The sequence below is a fragment of the Monodon monoceros genome, unplaced genomic scaffold, assembly GCF_005190385.1.
Source record: "Monodon monoceros isolate NGI ecotype Baffin Bay Population unplaced genomic scaffold, NGI_Narwhal_1 Super_Scaffold_20, whole genome shotgun sequence".
Taxonomy (NCBI): domain Eukaryota; kingdom Metazoa; phylum Chordata; class Mammalia; order Artiodactyla; family Monodontidae; genus Monodon; species Monodon monoceros.
Window position 1 is genome coordinate 34532975 of NW_021703777.1, and position 14268 is coordinate 34547242.

Genomic DNA, 14268 nt, shown 5'->3' on the forward strand with positions numbered 1-14268 from the left:
TTTTTTATTCAAGAAAAACACATGTTATCGGTTCACCATCTCTCCCAAGCCTGCTGGCTTCCAGTCCCTAAATAGGGCCTGTAGATTCTTAGAATTACTAACCCTCAACTTTCTCTACTTAGTGTATGGAAGCATTCAAAGGTAATGCTCACTTAATCCACAGGAACTCAAGTCATGAGCATTGTATTGAGAGGAAAATTCACTTTCAAATTCTTGTTCCTCAAGGGCTGCAGCCACCCTTTTCTGCAGCACCTCTGAAAGCAGCTCTTTTGCCCCTTTCCTATTTGCCCATTTCTGTTCCCCTCTACCCTTAAAAGAACCTAATTATAAGAATGAGATCACTAAGCAATTGAAACTAACTCCTGACTTATGCTCTCCTGAATGCACACCATTGTCTAACCTGTTGATTCTTTTCCTAGATAAAAAGAAGTAAGAATGAATAATTAAGCAGTTAAAAAAATGACTAGCTCTCTACTCCCAACAGCCTCCTTAGCAATCCTGCAGGTAAATCACATGGGCAAGATAACAACTGAAGAACAAGTCAGCCAGTCTGCACTCAATGGAGAATGATGCAGAACTCAACCTCCTGCCTCGATGGTTCACTAAGATTCTTTCCCCACCCCATTTTTCCCTTTAAAACCTGTCATGGCTGAGCAGAATCTTCTGAGTTGGTCTCTGGACATGAGTCCACCTTCTCCCCAGGTTGCCGGCTTTTCTGATTAAAGCACCTTTCCTTTCTACTGACACTTGCCTCTCGAGTTATTGGCTTATGAGTGGTGAGCAGCCATATATGAGTTTTGTAACACCTAGACTTGCAACTGTGCACTTGAATGAGCTACAAAACAAGGGGTGGCAAAAGCCTCATTTAACTCAGTGTTTACAAAATAATTTCTGTGTGCCAGGCAGAAAGCAAGTCTGTGTGAGGAGAGGGAAGAAGTATAATTTGGTTTGTGTACTGAAGGAGATCACAATTCATATAATCATATGGAATTAAAATGCTAACAGTATTATTGTCAAATATATAATGGAATTTGTCACAAAAATAGATGAAAACTTTTTTTATGATTCAGCAAGCATCCTGACAATATGATTGATTTTGTGCCTTTTTCCCTCTTAGTTGCCCATTATCTGAGAGAAGATAAAACCTAAACCTTTAATGAAAGTTTGGAGAGAAGACTGAAGGCTGGGAAAAAAATAAACCCAAGTAATTACCTCATTTATACACAGAGACTCATTAAGGTCTCGTTTCCTTTGCTTTAAATGAAAACAAAGATGTGATTGATTCATTCAGATGTTAGATTTTGCTAATTTTTACAAGCTAGTATTCAGCATTGAAATAACCAACTCTTTGAATTACTAGGTCTCTTCAACTCTCTGCTTTACTTTGAATGAAAATATCTCCTTTCTTCATTACTACTTCTGAATAATTCCTGGGAAAATGTTGAAATCAAGTCTCTGATTAGATAATACTAGTCCTAGCTATTAAACAAAATCAGAATTGACGCTTAATGAATATTTAACTATTTAGAGTTTCCAATGATGTATTTACAGGAAAAGACCAAATGTAGACACTCGTAGATGGCTAAGAAATGCACTTGACTTTTGTCTGTGACAACACTGGCTCACTGAAGCTTTCAGCAGCTCCAGCAGGTTCATATATGGAATAGTTTAGCTTTGGTTTAGAATTAAATAGTGATTTAAAAAATACCAATGACCTTATTAGCATATATGTAAAGATTTTGACAGGAAGCTAAAGAGGCAAGTCTATACTAAGGTTTTTCTTTCAAGATGGTATTAATCCTTCTGGTGAAAGAAAAATTCAGTATAACTGTTAGTGGGATGCAAATTCCACGAGGGATTTCAAAAGTGTAAAAACAATAAATTGAATATAATTATTTCAAAGAAACTTTTCATTTAGTAAAAAAATTTTTTTGCAGTTATTTGATATCATGGAGTCAATTGTGTTAGAACCAAAGTTATGAAGTATATGAGAGAGAAAATATTCACCAAGGCATATGGACACTCGACTTACTGCTTTTCCTTTAATGTTAACACTGAAAGACCTCCCCAGTGGGTAGAGCCCCCTGGCAGCCAGTGAAGGAGCCAGGCACTGGAAGGCCCTCGGCAGTTCTGAACACCTCCCAGGGGGGTGCAAAGTCCAAGTTGACTCTGGGCACAGCAGGCAGCGGCAGGCAGAGCCCTGGCTCCAGGGATTGACCCCGTGACAGTGAACAGGATTTCCTCTGCGTGTCTGCGGAGTCCCAGTCTCCAGCCTTCTTACGACAAATTAGAACAGTTGGCCGTCCTCACGGAGGTTTCTAAGGCTGGGCCTCTTTTTACAAGTTTTGTTTGGCTAGAGTAGTTTCCCTCTTTCCTGTCATTTGTCTACAGTGACAGATGGAAGGACCTAGAGACTCGACTTCCTTCTTACCCCGACCCCCTGCAGAGGGGATCCAAGGGAAAAAGAGGACTCATGCATGACTCCTCGAACTATCAAATTTTGCCTCAAAAACTGTATTTGACATGGTAGCAATACATTCCAAAATGATGGTGAAAGAAATGCTCACTTTGATATTTTCATCCTAAATGCATGCTTCAGACGAAGCCAATTTTTCCCTCAAAAGTTTGCTGTCATTTAAGAGCATACTAATTATGCTGACTTAAAAATCATAAAAATTTTGAACTGTGGTTGTCTTTTGACATAAAAGTAGCTGTAACCTAGGTTACATTAACCAGCTCTTTGGTTGGCAGGCGTGGAGAGCTCCCTGGCCTAAAGCAGTGGTCCTCCAACCTTGGCCTGGGAAAGACTCATGAAAGGACTGGAAAAAATGCTTATTATCAGGCTCATCCATAGAAATTCTGATTCAGTAGTTTTGGGCTGCTGCTCAGCAATCTTTTAAATAATGAAATCAAGTAACTTTAATGTAGGTGGGCCATGGCTGTCTCAGAAACACTGGCTTAGACAATGTGTTCTCAGAGGGTAACTGCAATTAGAGGCCTATCAACATATAACCTTGACAGACATACACATGAACCAAAAAGCTTCAAGTGCTTTGCTTATGAATCCTCACAAAGCAACTCTGAGGTGGGCAGGGGACAGGAAATAATATTCTATAGAGAAGCTAAAGTAATTTACTCAAAGTGACTTAACAAATTTGTGTTTGAACAGCTGTTGGAACTAGAGCCTCTGGCCTCCTGAGCCCTATACTCTCTGCACAAGATCTACACTTCCAGCATTATGGAGCACGTGCTGCCCTCTGTGCTGTCAGCTCCTCTGAGATATTGTTTGATATTTCTATTACATCTATTGTACAGATACACATGTCACATGTCAAAGAGTAAATGATAATCTAATTTGGAAATGTTACCACTGTGTAGGCGATTGTCTATACTTGCCCCGTGACTTCTGCATCCACTACTCACCCCTGAACCTTCTAAAACTGCATCCCTTCTAACGAGTCATTAACCATGCTCTCACCAGGGTCACACAGCTTTTCTTGTTGCAAAATCCAAAGAACAGCATTTGGGTCAAGGTAATGGAACAAACATTTTCTGTCTCACTTCCTGCAACATAATTCTTGGGATGACATAAAAACTTTTAATAAAGGATAAATCTACAACTTCATTAAAAAATGAGAAAGGGTGAAATAAGTAAATTGGAAAATTTGAGGAATTCCTGAAAGATTAACAGCAAATTGGTGAAATAGAAAAAGAAAAGTATGAAGAAATAGGGGCCAAAATTTACACAGAAAAGAACTACCAGAGGTTTCAATGATATTTCAAAGTAAAGAATTGAAAAGGCATTCTAACAGCTTTGCTTCTGTTGTCCCCCCCCCCCCCCCCCACTAAGCAGTGCAGCGCTGTTTACATATAGGCTAATTAATCCCTGAGAACTGCTTTCTAAAACACATAGGTAATCTTCTCAGGGGAGTGTTCATTTAGGAATAATGGGTCTCATCACAAGAAAAAAAATGTGTAATTATGTGCAGTGACGGATGTTAACTGGGCTTACTGTGGAGATTATTTCATGCTATATACAAACACTGAATCATTGTGTTATATGCCTGAAACTAATATAATGCTGTGTGTCAATTATACCTCAGGAACAAGATTATTGGGGTTTAATTTATGTTATCATTGAGATAATGACATAATTAACAAAAACTGCTAACATTAATAAAACATGTGCTATGTGCCAGGCCCTGTTCTAAGCAGCTTATATGTACTGGATCATTTATTCTTCACCCTAACCTTACAAGGTAGATTCTGCTACTTTCTCCATTTCAGCGAGAAACAGGGGGATCAAGTGGCTTGCCCAAGATCACACAGCTAATTCACAATAGAGTTGTCATACAAACTGAGGTAGCTGCAGAGGTCTGTGTGTCTAGCCAACATGCAACTCCAGGTCTTGACAGCAATCAAAGAAGGGGAAAAAAGGCAAAACAGCTAAACCCATGAAGGGGTTACATGAGATTCTGTACTTCCCTCATAGAAATTGGGTGAGATAGTGTTTGGTCCAGTTATACATCCAGAATAGTTGAGAAAGTTCATACCCGCTATATACCCCAATCAGCCATGTCCTTCATGCAAAAATATAGCATATAAGGGATAACAGATATTTGAGAAAAAAAACAAAGGGAAAAACAAAGATCAATAAACAGAATACCTTGCCCTGAGGAAAAAGAAATATAGAAAACAGAGAAAATTCTTGAATATTCTTAATAGTACCCTCAGGGATACAAGAAAATACTTAGTCTATAAAAGAAAAAAAGAGCAAGCATAAAAGGAGATCGAGTTGTTGGAAAGTAAATACATGATTACTGAAATAAAACATCCAGTACATCCATCGACCAAATTCTAGAACAGTCATTTCTCGAGACTAGATTAATAATCTGGAAGATAAATTCAAGAAAATCTTATAAAACATAGAGCAAAAAGACAAAGAACTTGAAGAACTAAGGGATGTGGAGAATAAATATAAGTTCAACCTCTGTCTAAGGAAATTTCAGAAAGATAGAACCAAGACAATAAAATAAGGAATAACAAAAGAAAATTTCTCTAGGTTAAATAAAGGCACAAGACTCAGACTGAAAGGGATTATCAGATGCTGAACAGTAAAATAAATTCTGATGGTGGAGGAGAAAACAATGACAATAACAAAATAACCTTGAAATACACAGGAATACATCCAAACATCTACTGTACAAGCTATAATAAAATAATTTTGAAGGGTATAAAAGTAGTCCTACATGGATAGAAAATTGATTCCCCCCAAATTGTTCTACTGATACAATTTAATGCAATTCTAATAAAAATCCTAGTAGGAACGTGTGCAAAACTTCAAAAGTTAGAGGTAAAATTCATATAGAAGGATAAAAGACCAAGAATCACTAAGATAATTTTGAAGAAGAATGAGTTGCTTATCAGGTAGTGAGACAATACACAGAATAAATAAGACCACACGGTGTTGGTACAAGAAAGGACCACCAATGGGACCGAGTAGAGAACCCAGAAATGTGGAAACTCATTATACTACAGAAGCGGGGTAAAATCCGTGGGGAAAAGATAGACGAGTTAACACATTTTTCAAGGACAAATTATTTTCCATGTTGAACAAACTATGATTCCTGCCTCATACAACACAGAAACTTAACTTTAGATTGATTAAAAATCAAAACATGCCAAGTGAACTGTAAGGCTTTTAGAAGGTAACATATTGAGAGATCTTTGTGACGCAGTAAAGTTGACTAAGGAATTTCATTTCTAGGTATTAAACCTAGAAGGTTTTGCACACATGTCCACAAGGAGACGTGTACAAAAAAGCTCATTTTACAATCTCTTGCAATAGTGAAAAACTTAGGAAAAAATCTAAAATAAATAAATACTTTGAAGTATATGCATACCAATATGAAAAAAAGAAAAAAAATTAAAAAGCAAATAAATAACACTAAACTGTATAAAACTATTTACTTATAGATGTTTTAAACAGTATCATGAAAATATTTATATTTGTGTACACAATTCACATATATAAAGTTTCAAAACATCACTTCATATTATTTATGGAAACACATGCATATAGTGAAAATATAAAATCATGCATAAGAAAGAAACAAACCAACCTCAGGAGAGTGGCTCCCTCTGAGGGGTGAGAGGTGAATAGAACAAGGAAGAGCTAAGCAGGACCTTCAATTAAATCTATAATGTTTTATTTTATCTGTAAACATACAGGTACTATGTTCTTGGCTGTGCTTTTGTGTATGTTTATAGTATTCCGTGAGATATTGAGCTATTAAGACAAAAGGCACTGAACTTATTAAAATGAGCAATGTGCTTTCTCATAGCAAACAAGTCAACTTCTCCAGCACCTGGGAATCTTTCAGCAGGAAATGTCTAATAGTAATTGCTCACACTAATGCTTTAATATGCACTACATGAGGATATAACCTCCTATAATGATTATGAGTAAGCACTTTTTATTCCAAGGGCCTCCTGGGAGTGAGGAAAGAAATTTGAGTGGAAAGCCCCATCCAGCTGTCAGGCCCCCATTCCCTGAGGCTGTGGCCACTCTAAGCATTCCTGGAGGAACCATTCTCACACCCTCAGGAAGGATTTAGACCGCCTTTCATCCTGTGTTAATTAATGGGACTATATGTTTACAAACATTCTCCAGGGACCAGAGATAAGTGAAGAAAGTGGGAGTAAGAGAGATCAGGGTTTTCTTTGAAGTTTAATATATTTCTCTTCTAACAATATAGTAAATGAAATGGAGTCATCATCATCCATAGACACAGACTATACTGAGGACACACAACTAAGGTCCCACATGATGGGTGAACAGCACGGATGTCCAGTAAAGCCCAGGATAGCCCAGGATTAGACCTTTAAATGGGCTGCACAGAACCCATGGAAAAGAAACCCCAAGGACCTCATGGTCCTTTGGAACAGCTATGCTCTTGTCAATCAGCGAATAACCACACCATGGTCCCAGAGATAGCTAGGCATGGAACTCACAGTACATATGTAGGGACAGACATTTACTGTTGCTCTTTGATCTCAGTTTGGATTTGAAATAATAATGCTCTGTTCTCTTTATATGTAAAATACAGTCCTTAACTTTTATACAGCACTTTCAGATACGTAATTTCATTTAATTCTTACAGCTCCCCAATGTGGTTGGTTGTGTGCTGTGGGGAAAAGTCACAAAGGGGCAGGAACTTTTCCCAAATTCTCTAGTAAAAGAAGCCTACAGCCAGCTTTGTTGAGGTTTTCTAACTGTTGTACATTGAAACTGTGAGAAAAGACTTCTATGTTTTCCTGTTTCTCTTATTCTAATCCTATTGGGCAGTACTTACTGATGGAGCGAGAGTACTGGTCTGGCTGCCTCAGGGTCACCCACAGTGCTCGCTAAAGCAAAGCTGGCTGGACCCCACAACTAGGGATTCTGACTTTAGAGGTATGAGTTGGGTACCTAGAATCTAATTTTTTTTCAAAGTTCCATAGGTAATTCTTAAGTATTTGCTAATTTGGAGAATCAGCATAGAATAAAAAGATAAGATCACTGTAAATGCTTAAAGTAGGGGTTTAGGGTGCACATAGAACTGAATTATATTTCAAATAAGTTTATTATAAAATATTTTTGCAAGGGCTTCCAAATGAAGGGACTTGAAAAATGAAGTAACCTTTAGGTATTTTTATTTTGACATTCAATATTATAAGCAGTGTGCTGGAGCTGACTTGTGCTGGAGCAGCTTCGTGAAGGCCAACTGTTAAGTTTTCAGGAATTTTGCCATTCAGTTGTTACACTTGTATTGTAGCTTGTATTGTATTGTATGTAACCATAAGTTGTTACTTGTAGCTTTAGACCAGGTATGGTGGAAATATTTACACTACAGACATCAAAAAATGCTATAAATCAGGGGATTTTTCTCCCTTGGGATACTTGTTACAAATTTACCATCTACCACCCCCCCCCCGCGCCCCGTTGTAGAGAATGTAAGAAACAGTGTATTATAAGCATAAACATTTTATACAGCGCTGTTTCATCCAATTAAACTTCATGCCAAGAATACTTTTTTTTTAAACATCTTTATTGGGGTATAATTGCTTTACAATGGGGTGTTAGTTTCTGCTTTATAACAAAGTGAATCAGTTATACATATACATATGTTCTCATATGTCTTCCCTCTTGCGTCTCCCTCCCTCCCACTCTCCCTATCCCACCCCTCCAGGCTGTCACAAAGCACCGAGCTAATATCCCTGTGCCTTGCGGCTGCTTCCCCCTAGCTATCTACCTTACTACGTTTGTTAGTGTGTATATGTCCATGACTCTCTCTCGCCCTGTCAAAGCTCACCCTTCCCCCTCCCCACATCCTCAAGTCCGTTCTCCAGTAGGTCTGCGTCTTTATTCCTGTCTTACCCCTAGGTTCTTCATGACATTTTTTTTCCCTTAAATTCCATATATATGTGTTAGCATACGGTATTTGTCTTTTTCTTTCTGACTTACTTCACTCTGTATGACAGACTCTAGGTCTATCCATCTCATTACAAATAGCTCAATTTCATTTCTTTTTAAGGCTGAGTAATATTCCATTGTATATATGTGCCACATCTTCTATATCCATCCATCCGATGATGGGCGCTTAGGTTGTTTCCATCTCTGGGCTATTGTAAATAGAGCTCATGCCAAGAATATTTTATATTCATCAACCACTAACCACTTTCCTTTTGACATTCATCACAGAATTTTATTCAAATATAATGTTTTAAGCTTGAAAGTCTAATTTTGTTCATCCTTTCACATTTTTTATGTCATAGAATATGTACAGAAATTAAAATTAGAGATTTAATTTTTTTCCCCTATGATCATAAGGCTCTAATTTTAAATGATTTTTTTTCTGGATTGAGTTATCAGTACTATTACTAGTAGTTGACAGTTGATCAAAACAACATGTATAAATGCATAAATAATTCCTAATTATAATAAGCATCTTTTGATGCAAAAGATGCATCATTTGGAAGTGCATCTTTTAATAAAATGGATGGGGCTGTTAAGATTAGTTTATGTGTTCAAGGATAAATATTAGCCATTGCTAGAATGAGACTGACCCCAGCCTGAGCTTTATTACTCCTTTTCCTTATTTAATGGAAAAAAAAAAAAAAGCTTGTTTAAAAAAAAAAAGATAGGAATGAAAATAATTCAGTAGTAGAATTCCTCAATTCTCTAAATTCCTTCTCAGTTACAGGCCAAAAATCTCAGGGTGATCTAGTTATCAAAAATAATTATTTGTTGTAATATGATAATTTGGTTAAGTTCTCTTTCAGTTCTATTGAAAGCAAATACTTGGGAAACTATTAAATTTCAAAGGGATTGCCCATAGTAGTTGGTCATTCCCTTTCCCACTACCAACTGCAATATTTCTATTTCTTCATTTCCTTCTGAAGGTTTTCCCACTCCAAAGCAGTGCACCATGGTAAGAATAAGAATGGGTGAAAACTGTGCTCTCTTTTCCTTCCTGGTAAAGTGTAGAAAAGATGATTTTGAAAAGGGAGGTGAGAAAGGAGAACCAACTTACAAGGTGAATCTTCAGACTGATCTACATTATGAATGATCAAATATGGAAACTGAAGACTTGGAAATTGATTTCCGTGAACTAGTGATGCTCTCGTGGACCTGAGATGGTCTTCGTGTACGCGCAGTAGAACCACGCAGCCTGAATGGCCCTGATCTGAACCTCCGCCCACACCTGAGCCATCCACCCTCCCAGTTCTCTCTTTAGAGGCATCAAATAACCTCACTTCTCCTTTGACTTAAGTGCACACAGCACTTTTACAGTTAAGTGTTTGCCACTTACCCAGGTCTGCCTCTATATAAATTATGGAACTAATTTTCTAATGAACAAATAATTATACACAAATTCAACTTTATTGGTCACAGAGACAAAGCCTAACATCCAGGATTTACAGGTTAAATTGGGTGGTCCCATGATCTATTGTAATCATAAAAGTTCTTCAATGCCTTTTACCAGTTTCTCTTTCCTCTTTTCCCAAAACCCCATCTGTTTCAATATGAAAAGGAATACTTCTCTGAAGTAGTGGAAATAGTTTTGAAATATCTTTCTTCATTTTTAAGTAGTGAATTTTCCAACTATTTAGAGCAATAATACTTAAACTTTTTTCCCAAGGAATATCATGAAAGATGGGCATTTGTGCTCATAAGAAAATGCATTTTTGAAAATATCAATACATGTAAAATGTACCTTCAATTGCAGAGAATGTCATCAGTTCTATGAAGCCATGGGTCCCAGTTAAGGAACCCTTTTGGCAACACATTAGGAATAATAGAGACAGATTATCTCTTAGAACATATAGTGTACAACATTTTAAATAACTAAAATAGATAAGCAATATTTTAACACAAAAAATTTTGATAATTATTTACAAAAAAATGGGCTAGTATTTCTTAAGATGGTCAATTTCTCTAGCATATTTGAAGTATTTCAATGTGCAGCGTCCCCATGCTATAGAAGATGAATCACAGGACTTGGAGTCAAACACACAGAGATCCTGATTTTAGGGTCTCATTTTGTTGTCTCTATGACCTTGAATCACATCCATAGCTTCTGGGCCTCTAATATTACTTATTTGCTAAATGTGGATAACATCCCCACCTTGTAGGGCTGCTGTGAGGATGAAATAAAGTAATAAAAGGAAATGTCTAGTACCATGTCTCGCATGTGAGAGTGCTTAATGAATGGTAGCTGTCACTTTTTTAATTTAAATTAACTCTTTTAGGAACACTTCCATTTCATAAAGTGAGGTGCACAAGTAGGTTCTTCTTAACAAAAGCCTGAAGGAAATGTAAGACTGAGAAGGTATGAAAAGTAGGATTTTTGGACTCTTCAAATAGACGGGAACTCTTTGATGGATGTTTGGAATCTAAGCTGCTTATTTTTGGATCTTATATTCTCTTCGTGGATCAAAAGCCACACCGATGAACTCTGTTGGAAATGAACACACCAGGATTTACTCTTAGACTCATGCAAAAGTGTAAGATGCCTCTGTGAAACTCCTGTAGTAGTTAATGAGAAATACTGTTATAAATCTTTTTTCAGATCCATGAGATTAGTAGGCCTCCTAAAATTCCTGGTCCTTAGGCAATAAGAAATGGATCTGTTGTCAATTTAGGGTTATGTAGTTAAGATTATAAACAAGGGGTATATTTAAAAACATTTATCCAGAAGAGTGAAGAATGGCTTTGGTATAGATTTTTAAGAAAATTGACCTTCTCCTCCAGGTCACTACTCATTCCCTCCAAGTGACACAATGACAAAATGTTTATAAACGTAATAATTTTAATCACACAAAAGAGAAATATGAAATCAAAGTAAATCTTATTTCTTTTTCCCCCCCGAAACCTCAAGTGAAGAATCATTTACCAAACAGTATTTCTGAAAGTTTGGAGAAGTCTACATTTTAATAAAAAAGCCAAACATCTCTAGTGATGAATTTTAAGCCAGTGAAAATTAAAAAGATCAAACTTCAAACCTCTCAGCAAGACGGTTTTGAAAGGAAATGCTAACAGCCCCACCACTGGGTGCTGCTATGATAAATAGATGAACCCTTCTGTATGTGCCCTGATTCCAGTTACACCCATTGGCCAGAGCCACTATTGGCCAAACCCTCCTGCTGTAACCACTAGGCACTGATGAGAAAGGTGCCAGAAATAATAAGTTGGAGCTCAGGCAAAAGCTAAGAGGAAACACTTGATGTCAGATATGAGCTTACCATTGTTTTTAGAGAACATGGATGAAGGAAAGAGTAAATGCCTGTGTGTTTGAGACTTGATGTATATATGCTGACTATCAGAATAGATCTTATTTTCCCTGGCTACTCCCAACTGCCACAAGATCATCTTTTTCTGATGTTTACTTTAATGGCGACATTCATTTCCAGGCTGCTATCCAGAGTTATTCTAGCGTTAAGAATGTTTTTTTAAAATAATAAATATATGAAATTATAAAACATCAGACAGATGTTTATCAACATTAGCCAAGCTCATTTCATATGGTTGTGACACTATATCCATTCATGGGGAATTCATTTTGCTAAAGGGGACAAATAACCTCATATGCCTCCCATGCTTACACTCAGCTTTTGTCATCCCTAGTATGTGGTAGGAAAGCAGCAAGGGAGAAAATCTCACACACACACACAAAATGTACATCCATTCTCCTCATGGCTGTTTCTATCAAGATGTCTCCATAAAGGCCACAACTGATCCTACAGAGAAGGACAAGACTGGTAGCTCCTGTCAACGAAAGCCACAGAGACTCTGGAAGCTAGTCAATGTTAAATTGACCTAGAATCATGTAGTTTCCGCACTTGGCTTTTCCTGTTTAGTAAGCCACAAGGCAATTTAACTTGCCATTTATATATAAGACTGTTCAGTGACGCCAATTCCATCTGAACTGTATAATAATATTTATATCTCCAAAGTACCAATGAGAACCACAGAATTTTAGAGCCAAAAGGGACCCAAGAAATGGTAATATTGAAAGATACAATTCAATAAATATTCAGAAGTTACTTTGTGTATATCTATTAAGTGCCAGACCCTGAAACTACAAAAGCAAATGTCATTGTCCCCACTCTTAAGGAGCTCACAGTCCAGGAGGAAGAAAGATTCACAGGGAACAAAATTACACTACAATATGACCATGCTCACCAACAGAGGAACAGACATCGGAGCAGGAAGGAGGTAATAATTAATCTTTTAAAGTCAGTTCCGGCTTCCCAGAGAAGACAGATTTTTGTTCAGTTAGGAAGGATAAGATATGTCATCCCACAGAAGATGGAGGAGAAAGATACAGGGAGGAAGGCCAGAGGGAAAAGGTATTCCAAGAATAGAAAAGAGCATGAACAAAACAAACACAGGGTTGTTAACCTACATGTTGTATTTGTGTAACAAGAGTAAAATCTGGATGACATGAAGCATGGGACGAGTGGAAGAAAAGTGCTGCTTAACTTGGTCCCAAACAGTGAGGAACCATGGGTAATTTTTAGCAAAGGAGTGGCATAGTTATATCTAGCCTTTAAAAATTAACTCTGATGGTAAAGTGAAGGATGGATTGAAAAGGGAAATGTGAGGGAAAAGCTCTAAAGGTACCCAATGAGAATGAAAACTATACAAAAAGTACTGATTAATTCTAAATTGGAGCAATGAATAAAATTGATTAATGAAGGTCAAATGAGATCTTAAGCTCCTTTTACCTTGATCCCTTGTCTGGTTCTACATACAGTCAGCCCTCTGTACCTTCAGGTTCTGCATCTGTGGATTTAACCAAATCCTTGATCCTCTGTTGGTTGTATCCACAGATGCAAAACCCGTGGGTACCCAGAGCCAACTGTACTTATAAAATGTAAGGTGAAAAGCTACCCAAGGTTCAAGTAAAAGAACAGGACCATGTTTAGGAGCATTTGGCATGCTGGCACCCCAGTTATCTGCAGTGTTTATGTTCAAGGCCTGCTATCCACAGCAATTTGGGACACTTGAAGGGAAAGATTGTGTCACAGAAAACCATGGGAAGTCAGCTCGGCTGCTTGTGGAAAACTATTCTCAGCAGGATTTTGGTACTGTGAATTGTGTGAATAAAGATGCAGTCCTGTGAATTCCTGGTATTAAACAATTTGTCAAGTACCAGCATTGCTGGAGCAATGACAGGATGGTAGCTGTTAGGGTTGCTGCCTCGGCTCCTGCACTTCCTGCTTCCACTTGTGGGTTCCAACAAGGAACTTTCTTCCTAGAAGCAAAAGGATTCCTTCCTGATTTAGGGACTCTGGGATTCTGCCCTTGTACCTATTCTCTGGTGGTTTTGCTCAGCCACCTGCTCTCCAACCTAACTCTTGTATGTTCCAGAATCCTAACCAGACCAAACCTGGTCAAGATCCCTGCCCTCCTCACATCTGCTTTCTCATTTGTAACTTCTTAGCCCAGACACCCAATCTAGAGTTGTTCAGGGTTCTGGCACAAAAAGCTAAAATGCCTCAGAAATAAAAATATAGTTCTACAAAGTGAATTCTTAATGGCATGATTTGAAGTAAAAACACTTAAAGACACAAATATAGTTGGCTTTTACTTTCTTTTTCCCAGAATCAAGCTTAGCATGTTTCCAGTTGTTCTAAATTGTTTTACTAAATTTTCACTGTCTCTATTATAAATGATGGCTGTCTAGAATTTTTCTTTTTCTTAGGTTAATAAAACAAAAT